This window comes from Oncorhynchus nerka, linkage group LG21 (genome assembly GCF_034236695.1).
Source record: "Oncorhynchus nerka isolate Pitt River linkage group LG21, Oner_Uvic_2.0, whole genome shotgun sequence".
In the NCBI taxonomy this organism is placed as follows: Eukaryota; Metazoa; Chordata; class Actinopteri; order Salmoniformes; family Salmonidae; genus Oncorhynchus; species Oncorhynchus nerka.
Genome location: NC_088416.1, coordinates 6563278 through 6580437, shown reverse-complemented (window position 1 = coordinate 6580437; position 17160 = coordinate 6563278). Strand labels below are relative to the sequence as shown.

At 42.4% G+C, this 17160-nt stretch overlaps 1 long non-coding RNA gene and 1 pseudogene across 1 annotated transcript; one reads left to right on the top strand and one right to left on the bottom strand.

Moving 5' to 3' along the window:
• The first annotated feature begins 3859 nt into the window (after positions 1–3859).
• Positions 3860–13725, top strand: LOC135563512 (uncharacterized). The gene is made up of 4 exons (XR_010460335.1): positions 3860–4002; positions 4718–12838; positions 13353–13459; positions 13619–13725. It is a non-coding gene; the product is annotated as an uncharacterized LOC135563512 (long non-coding RNA).
• The window catches only part of LOC115104407 (U3 small nucleolar RNA-associated protein 6 homolog), a 13311-nt pseudogene continuing 6355 nt past the window's right edge, over positions 10205–17160 (bottom strand).

The window sequence follows — 17160 nt, the reverse complement described above, 5'->3', positions numbered from 1 at the left end:
CTCTCTCTCTCTCTCTCTCTCTCTCTCGCTTTTTCTCCCTCTGTCTTATGTCTGATCCAACTATTTTGAGATTGAACCGTAGCGTGGACTGGCTGAGGAGTGGGTTCTCAGCTTGGATTAGTTGGGTATCAGCAGAACCGTGGCTGGATCGTTCGGAACAACAAACAGAGGCGAAAGAAGAACCAACCAGCCTGTCGATAGGCCAACACATTAGACTTTTGAGCTTAAACGGACGGGGCTAGAGGGCTGCATATTTCACACAAAGCAATTTATGAATTGTATATTTATAATGGCTGGGTTTTGTTGGGATTAGCGTAGGCGTTTTAAAAGGGGTTGAATGAGTTCAGAGCTTCAGTCTTTCTCAGAAGGGTCCCTAGTCTAGTTCATTAGCTCTTCAGCTTTATTGCAGCAGACAAGGTAAACACGACCTAGGCCAGTTGAATTAGAGGAGTTTGCTGTATTCACAATTACTACATAATGACAATATATTACATATGTTATGGCTTTAGGAATTGCTGTGTTTAAGTTGGAAACTCAACAAACAAATCCAATGGCCTGACATATCTTGAACAAGCATTCTCTGGCATACGCTCACACATGTAGCGTAGGCCCAGGCCTAGTTACAGCTGCAGCCTGGGTTAGAGACTGATATGGTCTAGTTAAAGTGACTGCAAAAACTATTGCAAGTCGCGAGATGAGTGACTGGACCTGGACCAATGTAAAATTCCATTGAGGAAGGCTTGTTAGGCGGTTGCAACGAGCACGGTTTATATCCTAACTTTAATCAGCACTCTTGGTGGATATCTGAGATATCTAGCATAGCCATGGTGCTTATTCAATACAGGCCCAGGACTGTGTTTACCAGCCTCCCAAGCCTCCCTACTTAGGCCCTCTATGCTCGCATACTCATTCGTACGAATGGCTGTTAACCTGGTTGGTATTGAGGAGGAGTTGTGTCATGCAGGGATTTTGGTTTAGTTTTTGGAGTCATCTCATCTTTATGGTGGTAGGATGTAAATCAGCATATGCCTACATAGATCTTAAAGTGACCTGAAACAAAGAATATGAATGTTAATGATAACATCTCACTTAGTTTGAGGGTGTCATCTTTTTGATTCGTTTAAAAAAATGTTTTTATCGATCTAAACTTGAAACTCAGCTCACTCTTGAGGATAAATTCTATAGCATTTCTCCAGTTAGAAGATAATGTTTCACAAATGCTAATCGTCAAGGTTTATTGTATTTTGTGCTTATACTGATGATAACAAACAAATGAAGTGTTAAAGTAAGTACACTGATGTGTAAAATAGTTCAACTGAGCTGCCAACTGACAGCCGCAGTTTTATCACAACTGTAGCTTAAAAATGGCAGGCTTGTATAAACGACGTCTGTGTTCAAGGAACGAGAAGAACACCGCCTACTTAAACTTTATAAAACAGCACCGTAAAGAAATGTATTGATGCCATGCATTTTAGCCAGATGGTGAGATAGTAGGCCTAAATAGTAGAGGCTGTAATACAGCACTATGTCAATGATCATTATACTTCGACGTATAATAATTAGATAGTATTGCATCCATCTTTAAATAAAACACATGCTTCAGCATATGTCTTACCTATGTGTCATTTGAGTATGCAGATGTCACCATCAGCATTCCTAATATTAATTACGTAAAGCATTTAGAGTTTAGATGCTAAATTCCCTGGTGGGGTATGTGGACTATGGCATTCGCTGGTGAAAATATGTCTGAGACTAATTTTGGTAACTGACTTCACTGCTACTTTTATGACTAACACACTTTAAGCTTATTAGAAGATGGACTTTTTTTTATCCCCCTCAGTTGAATTAATCTCTTATCTTAGACGTACAAACTATTCTCAAGTAGACCGTTAAGAGATGTCATAAAAGTTATTGCATCTTTGCACGAAGACGTTGTTTTTTTTATGGGCCAGACTATTTCCAAGATGTAGGTCTGATAAATGTTGAGAAGAACACATGAAGGCCTGTCATAGAGATTTAAGCCCACGTGTCACATGTAGAAAAGATATGGACTTGATGTGATGTCATCTAAAAGTAGTTATAGATCGGCGTTGTAAAAGGGTATTAAATAATTGTTTTGCTAACTTGTCATCATGTCTTAGGACAATCTTATTATAACAATGATCAAACACTCTCAATTTGACCGCTTCACTTCTAGAATAAGGAACAATATAGGCTATATATTGTGTGTTATAATTGATATTTTGATATCAATCCCCGTGTGGGCCATAAACAAGGCCTGTGCGTTTTTCCAAAAGTTATACACTTGGTTAGGTAGTCCATATTCAGGGAAATGTTCAGTGCATGTCGTCTCCCCAAATTGCATTAGTGCGAAACTGTTCACAAGTACAGAACCTATATTTTGTCAGTTCACTTGCAATATCTTCTGAACGTGTTGGTCACATGAGTCAGAAACTGGGACTTTGTAGGCCAGTTGAATGAATGAGGACTCACCTTGCCCGCAAAGACCCAGCCTCTGGCACACACTGATTTCAGAGCACTCTATAATTGTGTGATGAAATGTGGCTTGTCCTTGATTTATAATTGCATGATGAATATGACGAACAAAATAGCCTAAATCCTGGTAGTTTAGCATTCATTCAGTATATCTTATTCAAAAACGCAGTTGGCACAAATTATTTGTCCCAATATTGTCGACTACTTCCTACCCAGACAAGAAGGCGCAACAATCAATTCAAGGAAGTCTACAGAACCATAATAGGCTATTCATATTCACTGTTTGACTGAGCTAACGTTGTCTTTACCTGATATTCTCCAAAGACACAAACATGTTCCGCATAAACACGCAACACGGTAGGATCCGTGATGTCTCGTCCGCATCCCCTGGACAGCAAGATGACTTCGCGCAAAACCCTCGCTTGATGAGGAGTGTATGGGAGAGATTGGAGATGTGTGCGAAGTTGAAGTTCGCTGCTGCTCATCACACCACCACCGCCCCTCTTTTTGATCAGTGGCGCTGGTATTGCACAATCCCCAAATTTAGAAAGAATATCCTTGGGGACGAATTGCACCATTTTCTTTCAAAATAACTTGAAATGTTGTTTTCTCCTAAATAAAAAAAACGCAACAGTGTAGCACTCGTGCCACGGTGCCAGTGATTCTCCTAAGCTTCTTTTCATGGATAAATGCGATGTTTCCCAGTCTGAGCGACCCCGGTGCGCTACGCACCGCGGACAGTTCTCAAAATATCCATTCTCTGTAAACGGACTTGCTGATGTTATTGCCCAGTCGTAGGCTATATGACCACGACATCGCCAAGAGCTGAAAGGATTTGATATATGGTGTTGCGCCCTCGTGCTGGGACCTCCCCAAAATGGGATTCTGCTAAGTGGTAACCTGGTTATTTTGAGCGCGTCACTTCGACATGTCTCCAAGTTATAGGTTTCCATTGCCAAGGTTGGGCGCAGCACTTGACTGATATTGTTATAGGCTAATATTGATGGAGTAGACATTCATAGAAGTCGGCGCACTATTGACAACACAACGAAAGAAAAATGGATACATTCCTGTGGTTTCTTTCTCATACGAATTATACATTTATTTAACCCACATAATACTGTCATCAAATTGGCATATTATACCCTAATATACATAGTGACCGTTATTAAGAGACGTTGTATATTGTATGTAAGCATGGCACTAGCCAATACTACGATTTTATATGATTATTATATTGGCCCATAATTTCCCTTGCGCTCATACTTCTTTTGGTGGTGTGGTGCGACTCCACGTGGCAAATAGTTGAGGATTATTGTCGTAACAAGAATGAACAGGACTATAGAGCACGCCCTACTCTCTGTGCGTAATGACGCATTTACGCAGGAGCAATGTCACAGTTGCAACACCGATTTATTCTAAACTGTATAATCATTTTCATAAACCACAGATACGGATGTTCATCCTTATTCCAACAACGATTTGCATAACATTGCCAATCCCTTGGTGAGTATTATTCGTTTGTGTGTAATAGTCGCATGATGTCGCGCTGGCGAATTTTGGCTTGAGTTTCGACCGAAGGATGATGTTGATGCGTTTTTTTAAATTATAAAAGCTCTTGTTTTGGCCAAGTAAATTATCGCAATCAATATGATTTTATCTCCTTCCTTTGTCCCGTCCTGTTATATATTTGCTAAATGCCACTGGCAGCCATAGACATTTAGGAATGTGTCGCCTCGATTTTCGCACATAGGCTATTCAAATTGGTCCCAGTTTCGAAATGTTTTCTCATGGGGAACCCATCACTAATCAAATGAGATTTTCACGTGCATCGTTTTATTCCATCGCAAAGTTCCATATTTACTAAGATGAAGATTGTCAGGAGTGACCAACAGGCTATCTCTGTGCGCTGATGTCAGTCAGTCAGCTGGTGTTAGTCTGGGAGGCTACATAACAGCTGGTTATTCTGACAAAGATGAGAATGATACCTATTCTAAAAAAAAACTGCAATCATAACATGTTGTGGATGATGAATGAATATCCTATTGATAAGTTGCCTGAACAATCACAGATATATCACCTGTCAGGAGAACTAGCTCAAAGAGCCTGTATGTAGTGCTACTTCAGTTTCCCCTTTCCAACTAGCCATATTACCTCCATTTAAGGGGTCAGAGGTCACAATAGTGTGCCCTGTGTGTACCTATCTCTCCTTCCCCCCCAGTGAGGGCCGTGTAGTGGGGCCCGTGAGCGGCAGATGAGGCTGGGGTCCAGCTTCAGCGGCGCCCTGCAGCCTCCCAATGGTCTCCCCCACTATGAAGGCACTGGTGGATGCCGCGTGGGCGGTGTGGAGCATCGGTGCCTCCGTCTATGACTACATCCACACCAGCGCCATGGAGGAGCGCATCCACACGCTGGAGACCGTCACCACCATTCACCAGTGTGTCATCGCAGCGCTGACCGCTGGAGTGGTGGTGCTCTTCACCTACATACTGTTGAGGAAGCACTGAGGGGGAGTGAGGAAGGAGAAGCCACGCAGGGCCCAGGAGGCAAGTTGAGGACAACACTGGATTACCATAGTGATCAGAAGCATTGAGAGTGTGGGTCTGGAAAGTCATCCAGACCTACATGGATGAGATGGGGCAGGACATGATTAATAAGGGATTTTGGCTACTAGAAAAGTTTTTGGCTATTTGGCCTTTATCTCGACTGCCAATTGTACCATTCTACCACGGAGGTGTTGCTGGATACTGTGTGTCTCAGTGAGTCAATAGTTTCACTCGCTTTGCACCAATGGAAGAAGACATGGGCAGAATATGCATCGAAATGTATCTTTTTACAAATACAAGTTACTTTAAAGTAGAGGTCGACCGATTATGATTTTTCAACGCCGATACCGATTATTGGAGGACCAATAAAAGCCGATACCAATTAATCGTATCGGCTTTTATTGGTATATATATATATATTTGTAATAATGACAATTACAACAATACTGAATGAACAATGAACACTTATTTTAACTTAATAAAATACTTACATAAAATCCATTTAGTCTCAAATAAATAATGAAACAAACTCAATTTGGTTTAAATAATGCAAAAACACAGTGTTGGAGAAAAAAGTAAAAGTGCAGTATGTGCCATGTAAAAAAAGCTAACATTTAAGTTCCTTGCTCAGAACATATGAAAGCTGATGGGTCAATATTCCCAGTTAAGAAGTTTTTGGTTGTAGTTATTATAGAAATTATGACGCGTCGACTATTTCTCTCTATACCATTTGTATTTCATATACATTTTGACTATTGGATGTTTTAATAGGCACTTTAGTTTTGCCAGCCTAATCTCGGGAGTAGGCTTGAAGTCATAAACAGCGCTGTGCCTCCAACATTGCTAAGAGCTGCTGGCCAACGCAGTAAAGTTTGAATGAATGCTTACGAGCCTGCTGCTGCCTACCAGCGCTCAGTCAGACATATTGAACGGGTGGCAACCCTAAGTCTAAATATTGCGGTTACATTGCACAACCTTCAATGTTATGTCATAATTATGTACAATTCTGGCAAATTAGTTTGCAACGAGCCAGGCGGCCCAAACTGCTGCATATACCCTGACTTTGCTTGCACAACGCAAGTGAAGTGACACAATTTCCCTAGTTAATATTGCCTGCTATCATGAATTTCTTTTAACTAAATATGCAGGTTTAAAAATATATACTTCTGTGTATTGATTTTAAGAAAGGCGTTGATGCTTATGGTTAGGTACATTTGTGCAAAGATTGTGCTTTTTTCGGCAATGAGCTTTTGTTAAATCATCTCCCGTTTGGTCTGGTTGAAGTAGGCTGTGATTCGATGATAAATTAACAGCCACCACATTGATTATATGCAGCGCAGAACAAGCTCGTTAACCTAGTAATATCATCAACCATGTGTAGCTAACTAGTGATTATGTGAAGATTGATTGTTTTTTACGAGGTAAGTTTAATGCTAGCTAGCAACTTACCTTGGCTCCTTGCTGCACACGCATAACAGGTGGTCAGCCTGCCACACAATTTCCTCGTGGATTGCAATGTCATCGGCGTCCATAAATGCTGATTACCAATTGTTATGAAGACTTGAAATTGGCCCTAATTAAATCGGTGGGCCTCTACTCTAAAGACCAATGTATCAAACTAAAATACAAAATACTTTTGCAAAGTATTGTATTTAGAATGATTTATTTTTTAATACAAAATACATTTGCAAGTACACGCCTTCACTACAACAATAGTCTTAGTAACGGAAACAAAAAACAACAACATTTAACTTGCTATGACTGTAATATGTGGTTGTTTATCTACCTTGATTGAATGCACTGACTGTAAGTCGCTATGGATAAATGTCTGCTAAATGACCTAAATGTAAAAATGAACAATTGCAAAGCACACTGGGTATTATTATTGGCCTCATTTTGTGGGTGGAGCTCATCAATAATACCCACCATGCTTTGCAGGTGGACATTTTTACATTTACATGTTCACTCAGCAGACACTCATATAACACCATAGTGCCGTGACTTCTGATACCGATGCAGGGTGACAGGGGGCCACCAAATGTTGAACCGCTATAAAATAAAAAATAGTATAGAAAATGATTCTGCATTTTGAAAATATAAATGACAGGTCTCGAAAGTATCTTGTTACAAACTACATTGGATTGTAGTTCAGGCCGGTGAAATGCAAATGACAAAATATTCCAAAGTAATTTACATTTCAAACACATGTAACAGGAATACTGCCCATCTCTGGATGTGGGGATGCTAAAACCACAGAGATACCTCAACCTGCAGACTGTAATCTAATAGCGCACTAAAGGGATGCTAACTATCATTAGGTTTGCCTGCCTTAATATGCCTCAAGTGGTTTCACTCCCCAGATGGAACAACAGTATTAGTTAGATAGGTTTTCATGTTGGCACTAATTGCTTATCCCGCCTGTATGATGCATGGGAAAACTGTAAACTGGGGATTCCCTCTTCAATACCATGATTGTACGAGGTGCCAGCCCAGTCTATAATTGGAAGTCTTGGTCATGAAGATGAAAGCGTTCACTTAAGACGTTAACTATTATATCACCCAGTGAGGGAGAGTGGAATATCATGGGACGGACTGAATGTATTCTCAAGAAGCCTTATTTGTTGTAGAAAACTGGCCTCAAGGTTCTATGAATTACTCTGTAGGAGAAGGAGAGTTTCTGTGAAGCATTCAAAGGTCAATACACTGGTCGTCATGAATGCCATTTAGTACAGTACATGTTATTTGATAAAAACAACTTTAAAGCATGCTTATTTGATTACTAAAATAAATAAATGTAGATGGTCTTGTAATGCAAGACTTTGTAGTGGCATTCCGTGGCGTTAGTTGAACATGGCTACAGCTGTGAAGGTTACGTCACTGGAAAGAGTAATTAGAGGCATCCTTACCTGTAAAATGTGAATCAACCTGAATGTTTTGGTACATTGTTTATAAATGTTTCAGTAATGCTTGCACTCATCATTAAAAGGGTATTAAACACATTGTAGGCCTTAAAAAAAAGCCATGAATGTTGTTTAATCCATTTAAATTGTACACTTGCTACAATATATGACGAATACACAATGTTTGCCCTATCATCTTGTTCAGATTGCTAAAATGGGCCTCAGTGAAATGTTTCAGGTAAATCAAATGTGACAAAGGCCTCCATGGCAATACAACATTTAATAATCTCCTGGATCTTTGTGTGAATATACAGTGCCTTCAGCCTTATTCTAAAATGGATTAAATAAAAACATTTCCTCAGCAATCTACTCACAATACCCCAGAATGACAAAGCAAATACAAGTTCTTAGTATTTTTTGTTAATAAAAAAATAAATGAAAAACATACCTTATTTACATAAGTATTCAGTCCATTTGCTATGACACTCGAAAATTGAGCTCAGGTGCATCCTGTTTCCATTGACAATCCTTGATGTTTCTACAAATTATTTTGTAGTAGTCCACCTTTGGTAAATTAAATTGATTGGACATGATTTGGAAAGGCACACACCTGTCTATATAACATCCCACAGTTGGCAGTGCATGTCAGAGCAAAAACCAAGCCATGAGGTCAAAGGAATTGTCCGTAGAGCTCAGAGATAAGATTGTGTCGAGGCACAGATCTGGGGAAGGGTCCCAAAAAAATTGCTACAGCATTGAAAGTCCCAAGAACACAGTGGCCTCCATCATTCTTAAATGGAAGAAGTTTGGAACCACCAAGATTCTTCCTAGAGCTGGCCGCCCCGCCAAACTGAGCAATTGGGGGAGAAGGGCCCTGGTTAGGGAGGTGACCAAGAACCCGATGGTCACTCTGACAGAGCTCTAGAGTACCTCTGTGGAGATGGGAGAACCTTCCAGAAGGACAACCATCTCTGTAGCACTCCACTAAGCAGGCCTTTGTGGTAGAGTGGCCAGACGGAAGCCACTCCTCAGTAAAAGGCACATGACAGCCCGCTTGGAGTGTGTCAAAAGGCACCCAAAAACTCTGACCATGAGAAACAAAATCTTCTGGTCTGATGAAACCGAGATTGAACTCTTTGGCCTGAATGCAAAGTTTCACATCTGGAGGAAACCTGGCACCATCCCAACGGTGAAGCATGGTAGTGGCACCATCATGCTGTGGAGATGTTTTTCAGTGGCAGGGACTGGGAGACTAGTCAGGATCGAGGCAAAGATGAACAGAGCAAAGTACAGAGAGATCCTTAATGAAAACCTGCTCCAGAGTACTCAGGACCTCAGGCTGTGGCGAAAGTTCACCTTCCAACAAGACAATGACCCTAAGCACACAGCAGAAACAACGCAGGAGTGGCTTCAGGTCTGAATGTCCTTGAATGTCCCAGCCAGAACCCAATCGAGCATCTCTGGAGACCTGAAAATAGCTGTGCAGCAACGCTCCCCGTCCAACATGACAGAGCTTGAGAGGATCTGCAGAAAAGAATGGGAGAAACTCCCCATATTTTACTGCTGCTCTTTAATTACTTGTTCCTTTTATTTCTTATTCATATATTTTTTTAACTGCATTGTTGGTTAGGGGCTTGTAAGTAAGCATTTCACTGTAACGTCTATCTACACCTGTTGTATTCGGTGCATGTGACAAATAACATACCCAAGAAGACTCAAGTCTGTAATCGCTGCCAAAGGTGCTTCAACAAAAGTACTGAGTAAAGGGTCTGAATACTTATGTAAATGCGATATTTCACTTTTATTTTGTATAAATTAGCAACAATTTCTAAACACCTGTTTTTGATTTGTCATTATGGGGTATTGTGTGTGGATTGATGAGGAAAACAACTATTTACATTTTTGAATAAGGCTGTAATGTAACAAAATGTGGAAAAAGTCAAGGGGTCTCTACTAAGGTACAGGAGAGTGCAATGTTCTGCAATGTTCTGACTGCAGATAAATGTCTTGTATAGAGCTGAATCTGTTAACACTAATCAAGAAAAGGTTTTGCAGAGCACTGGTTGGTCAGTGGATCTACTGCTATCCCTAGGCTCCAATCTGAGGAAGCAAGTCAGGGGTCGTTATGCTCATAATACTCACATGTATTTAAGTAGTCATGTGACGCACTGGTTATTGAAACAGAAGAACGATAATCCCATGTGCTACAATGTGTGATATTGACCTACAGATGGAACACTGTAGAAACACCCTGACCAAGGAGACTGCAGAGATGCTTTTATTTCAAGTTAACAGCGACAAAATTAATGTTTTGTAAATACGTAATAAATGTTATTTTCACTGATGTGTACATTTTTTATTTTACCTTTATTTAACCAGGCAAGTCGGTTAAGAACACATTCTTATTTTCAATGACGGCCTGGGAACAGTGGGTTAACTGTCTGTTCAGGGGCAGAACGACAGATTTGTACCTTGTCAGCTCGGGGGTTTGAACTCGAAACCTTCCGGTTACTAGTCCAACGCTCTAACCACTAGGCTACGCTGCCGCCCCAGCGGCATTAACATAACTCTTCAAAAAATAAAATGATTAAAGTTGTAAACTTGTATGAAAGACCACGTTGAATACAAAATGTAAGGAAATGTAAAGTACAAATTGAACTCGATCATATAAAGTGTGTTCTAGATGTGTCCAGTCTGCAGCAGGGTGTACTGGGCAGTGAATCTCTCCACACTCTCCCCCTCCAGCAGCTTCATGGCTCTCCAGTGGATCTTCCCACAGCTTTCTGGCTGGCCGCTGGGCCCAAGCTCCTCTCGGATGTACTCCAGCCACAGATCTGGAGGGAAAAAGCCATACAGACAGTCCTGAGTGACCATCTCAACTTACTTTATCCCAGAAAACTACATGGAAGTAAAGGTTTATACTCATGCCATACTAAAACACCTCAAATCAGCTAATCAAAGTTGCTGTTGATTCAGGTGTGTTAATGTTGGGCTGGAATAAAAGCCTGCAAAACCTGTAGTTCCAACCATCTTGGGAGTCTCCTAAAAGAACAGTCACACCATTCCAGTTAGTACAACAGCCTTGCCAATGACCATAGCCCGTTGGCTATGCAGCACAAACAGATCTGGGAACAGACTTACAAAAATCCTAACATTAGTGTGAAAAGTTAAACCCTTTATGCAACATTTTGTACATAAAGCCACAACAATGTGTGGAAATATTGGAACAACCGGCTAGTTTGAGACGATGCCTTGGTTGGTTGCAACATATATTTGTCTGAGCATGGACTATCTTTCCGATTTGGTCCTGCGTACATACCTACACAAACGCTACGGTCACAAGACGCAGGCCTCCTTAGTGTCCCTAGAATTTCTAAACAAACAGCTGGAGGCAGGGCTTTCTCCTATAGAGCTCCATTTTTATGATATTTTCTGCCTACCGATGTGAGAGACGCAAACTCGGTCTCAACCTTTAAGTCTTTACTGAAGACTCATCTCTTCAGTAGGTCCTATGATTGAGTGTAGTCTGGCCCAAGGAGTGTGAAGGTGAACGGAAAGGCACTGGAGCAACGAACCGCCCTTGCTGTCTCTGCCTGGCCGGTTCCCCTCTCTCCGCTGGGATTCTCTGCCTCTAACCCTATTACAGGGGCTGAGTCACTGGCTTACTGGTGCTCTTCCATGCCATCCCTGGGAGGGGTGCGTCACTTGAGTGGGTTGAGTCATTGACGTGATCTTCCTGTCTGGGTTGGCGCTCCCCCTTGCGTTGTGCCGTGGCAGAGATCTTTGTGGGCTATACTTTGTGGTTGAAGATATCCCTCTAGTGGTGGGGGGGGGTTGTGCTTTGGCAAAGTGGGTGGGGTTATATCCTACCTGTTTGGCCCTGTCCGGGGGTATCGTCGGATGGAGCCATAGTGTCTCCCGACCACTCCTGTCTCAGCCTCCAGTATTTATGCTGCAGTAGTTTGTGTCGGGGGACTAGGGCCAGTCTGTTATATCTGGAGTATTTCTCCTGTCTTATCCTGTGTCCTGTGTGAATTTAAGTATGCTCTCTCTTTCTTTCTTTCTCTCTCTCTCTCTCTCAGAGGACCTGAGCCCTAGGACCATGCCTCAGGACTACCTGGCCTGATGACTCCTTGCTGTCCCCAGTCCACATGGCCGTGCTGCTGCTCCAGTTTCAACTGTTCTGCCTGCGGCTATTGAATCCTGACCTGTTCACCGGACGTGCTACCTGTCCCAGACATGCTGTTTTCAACTCTCTAGAGACAGCAGGAGCAGTAGAGATACTCTGAATGTGATCGGCTACGAAAAGCCACCTGACCTTTATTCCTGAGGTGCTGACCTGTTGCACCCTCGACATCCACTGTGATTATTATTATTTGACCCTGCTGGTCACCTATGAACATTTGAACATCTCCACCCGACACAGCCAGAAGAGGACTGGCCACCCCTCATAGCCTGGTTCCTCTCTAGGTTTCTTCCTAGGTTCTGGCCTTCCTAGGGAGTTTTTCCTAGCCACCATGCTTCTACACCTGCATTGCTTGATGTTTGGAGTTTTAGGCTGGGTTTCTTTACAGCACTTTGAGATATCAGCTGATGTAAGAAGGGCTTTATAAATACATTTGATTTGGATTTGTTCTCGTTTCCCCATACATTGTGACTCGACTCACTTGATCTTTCTCCATCTGGATCATTCGGGTGAAAAAGGCCTTGGAGTAGGGCCGGCTCTCATGCAAACTGGAAAATAAGAGAAGGTCCAACGTTGTTTTTCCTTCTTCAAAATGCTGAACTCAAATGCATATTAATAAGTCGTCATCTAAACGAGGATACCTTGTACAAAATAACTACTGTGAATTACAATCGTAATTTTACTGATTTGGCCTTCACAATGCAGAACTGGTGAGAAATGAATAATATAATATTACTATTAATATTCAGTACCTTGTGAAGGTCTTCCTGGCTTTCTTGTAGCCTCCGGCCCTGTAGGACCAGTCAAGGTACTTCTCCTTTATCTCCATGGAAACGGCAGGCACCACAGACAGCAGACCTCTCTGAGAGCAGAGGATAAAACAAACTGTTACAACTAAATCTCATCCAACCAGACAACATTGTATGTAGGGAAATATGGCTGCGTTTACATAAATTGGTATTTTGACCAATCAAAACAGCTCTGAAAAAGATCTGATGTGATTGGTCAAACGATCAGAATTGGCCTGCCGATGTAAACGCAGCCTACTGCTTTTGCACTGACACAATGGAGGGTAAGAACGACATAGAACCAGAAAAAGCTTGGTCAAAGCACTGTCTGGACAGTGCTTTGAATTATGACAAATGCAAACTGGTATTGTATTAAAATGTGTGATAAACTAATGTAATTTTTGAGAGGTTGGGCTTGGTTCTGTACCTGAAACAGGGCTTCAGTTTCCTCTGGGCTCTGTGATGTCATGCTCCACTCCACCTGCAGCTGCCACAGGGGCAAACTCGACTGTCAACAGACAAGACCAGGGTGGTTAACATCAGGTAAGATGCTCTTTTAACAAATAAAATATATTCATGGGTTGCTGGGCTGGAAAATGTGTTACCGGGAAGTACGGCTTGCACACTCTGATGCTCCAAACATTTTTATAAGATACTTCCCCATAAATCTTAGTCAAAATGTTTGTTTTTTTTACATTCCAGAGACAATCCCACTGAGCCCATATTATTTCGCAACTCACACCCCGGATCAACAATGTCTTTGTGACTACATAATTACATCACAGTCAGCCCCTTCCCGTGAGCTGCCCCTTATAACGATGTGCACCACTTGTTTCTTTTCTTCCTTTAAACTACTACTACTAGTTTGACTGTAGCCATCAATTGTCCCTTAAACAATCACCCACATTAGCAAACTATCTTATCACATTTCTAATATAGGCTACTTTTCATGACGATATCAGCAAAATACCTGCGATAAGGGATCGGTATGGTTGGTGTCGATAATTGATTGGTTTATCATCCCAGCTCTACTACATACTACCCACTGGGCACAGACGTCAGTTCAACGCCTACGAACATGAAATCAACTAAAAGTCATTTGAGTCTACCTGATATTAGTTATAGGTTTTTACAGTACCTGAAGAATTTACCTGTAAGGAAAGTCTCCCTGGTATTAGTAATGGGGTTTAACAGTACCTGAAGCCATTCTATCATGTCATTTGACCGCAGGAAAAGGAACTACCATGTAAATACTGCACTGTGGGTTTGGTTGAATTGAGCCCTTCCAGTCATATTGGAACTGCTTTCTAGCAGGGAATAGCAGTCATTTGAGGAAGTTAATATGCTGTAGGAAATGATCTGGGACAGAGTTGGAGCTGCCCCACTTTCACAGCAGCCCATAGTGACTGTGTGTGTGTGTGTGTGTGTGTACCTTGGGATTCACATGTGTCAGGGCGTCCTGGAATAGCCTGCCTGTGGCGCCACTCCCCAGACGCACCATCGTCTGCAGGGCCAGGCACCACACGTCCACAGATTGTCTGTGGCGCTGGGTGGCTGCCATGGCAACCGCAGCGGTCTGCTCCGAGTCTCCCGATGAGAGTAAGACCTGCAGCTGAACCGACCGATGGAGGGACACAGGCACAGCAAACCGTTACATGTTTGTCAACCTCGTGTATCCTATTGGTTTCTATGCTGTGTGCTTGTACATTAGAAAGCCTATGTTTATACACTTGCTGTCCTAGATTTACTCTTGCCATAAGACATCTTCTTACCCAGTTCTTGTAGAAGTCCTCCTTCAGCAGTGAGGAGTCGTGGGCACGCTGAAGCACTGCCAGCAGCCTCTCCTGCCTCTGAGGGATGCCAACACACACACAGGTCAGATTTCAGTCTTAGAAAACCATACACTCATTTCACTAATATACTAGTCACATTAACACTAGATCATCAATATTCTATCAATATTCTTCACAAAAACAAAAAAAGTGCTCATCAGCAATGATTGTCATGGTTTGAAATGTTAACCTTCTCCTTCAGCAGCTCCCGGGCGTCGGTTTTCCTCTTGAACCTCTCCAGGCAGAAGGACACGTAGCACGCCCACATGGCCTCTGGAACACAGCAGAGAGACCACCCATCACTAGGGTTGTTGCGGTGACCGGCAGTCATGAGTCAATGACCACAGTCAAATTCCACGTGAACATTGACGGTACTCTCCTCCTATGCTCCCACTACATGAAAAGGTGCCGATGTGTTGGTCGTACCCAACTCGTTAACGATGTCAGAACGCTAATGGCCTGGTACTCAAGCGCTCCATTGTCCCTCTAATCACTCTGACACGAATGCAAAATGTAGACCACATTGTTCGACCTCGCTAGGGTCGATCAATTTGAAGAAGCTCAAACAGCAGATTGAAACGGAGTGGAAAACATGGTCGTGGTGGATCTTGTTGCAAAGCCAAACAATTACATTTACAAAATAACACTTTCAATATTTGGAAGACCCTCAGTCCTCTACACAATATTATTCTGCTGATGCCAGGTGCCATAGCTCATCCATGCCTGCAGAAATACATTTGGGCAGATGAACACCACTAGTGGCAGGAGCTGGATGAAACGGCTTCAGTGGGGGATGGAAAGAGGAGGAACCCTTTGCGGACAATCTCTCAACGTATTACTGCTACCCTGGGGAGATTGATATACCCCTTGAACACTGGCTCCGACCCTCATCAGATGAGGCAGGGCTTGCAAACTATTGCAAACTATTACAGACAACAAAGAGAAGCACAGCCGATAGCTGCCCAGTGACACGAGCCTACAAGACAAGCTAAATTACTTCTATGCTCGCTTCGAGGAAAGTAACACTGAAACATGCATGACAGCATCAGCTTTTCCCGGAGGACTTTGTGATCACGCTCTCCGCTGCCGATGTGAGTAAGACCGTTAAACAGGTTAACATTCACAGGGCCAAACGGATTACCAGGACATGTACTCCAAGCATGCGCTGACCAACTGGCAAGGGTCTTCACTGACATTTTCATCCCCTGTCTGAGTCTGTAATACCAAGATGTTTCAAGCAGTACACATGGACAAACACACCATATATTCATCTCATTGAGGGCTTGATGATTAGCTGACAAGCTGAATCAGGTGTGCTTGTCCAGGGTTACAATACAAATGTGTACTGTTTGGGGTACTTGGGGAACCACGGTTGGGAAACACTGGCCGCGGCCATGTGTTGGTTCATTGATTGTGCAGAGCAGCTTACAGAGTATAGTTAGCCTACAATTATAGTGAATCTGTATTTGATATTAGGATTTTGAATAACCTAATAATATGGCATTTTTTATATTTTCATAATTAATAGGCAGATAATAATTACCTTTCGTTACAGAATATTTCACCACCGTGCGTTTCCATTTCCTCCGCTCTCCTTCATTCATTTCTCCAGCGAGCAGAGCCGTCGGCAGTTTAATGAAATATGTTTTGTTTGTGAAAAACGGGATTATTGATGTTCCTGAACAGATTTCACTTGGTTTCCCAAATGAAGCACTGGGTAGCGGCAGGAAACAGGTTTGGAGACACCATGGCATACAGTTTGAGTGAAATATGACCCGTCACGCAGCGAGAGGATGCTTCTCAAACAGTGGTTGATGCGTGGAGTGAAAGTTTCTATATGGAATCCAGTGTGAAAACAGAGTTTTGCTGGTTGCCACAAAAAGCAGAGGATTTTTCAGCTGCTAATATGCTATTCTGTTCTTCTGAAATACATTTTCAGGGGGGGGGGGGGGGGGGGGGGTTCAGGCACATAGCGTGAAATGGGCACTATCAGCATGGCGGACAAACGCAGTAAAGATTGGAAGTATATTGCATAGTTTGCAATGCAAATATCAAGCTCTCCTACCATAGCACAACTATCGCCATGAGAAATCATATGCTTATCAAGCGCAAAGAAACATTCTCGGAGGGGGGACAAGCAGCAGCAATCTCGCACCGCATCTATTGTCACTGAAAAGCTCCGGTGAGATCCCGCCAGAGCAGTTAACACCGCTCATTACTGTTTCAATGAATGATTCTCAAACGGCTTGTTTTTTTATTGACTGAATAGATATGGGGCCATTTCAATTTCATATTTATTTACTCAACCCATCTTAACATAGTCCTTTTGATTCTACAAGCAAGCGCCACCGCTGAGGTTACTGCCTTTTTTAACATTGTGTTCCACAATATAACCAGTTGATATTACAGTTT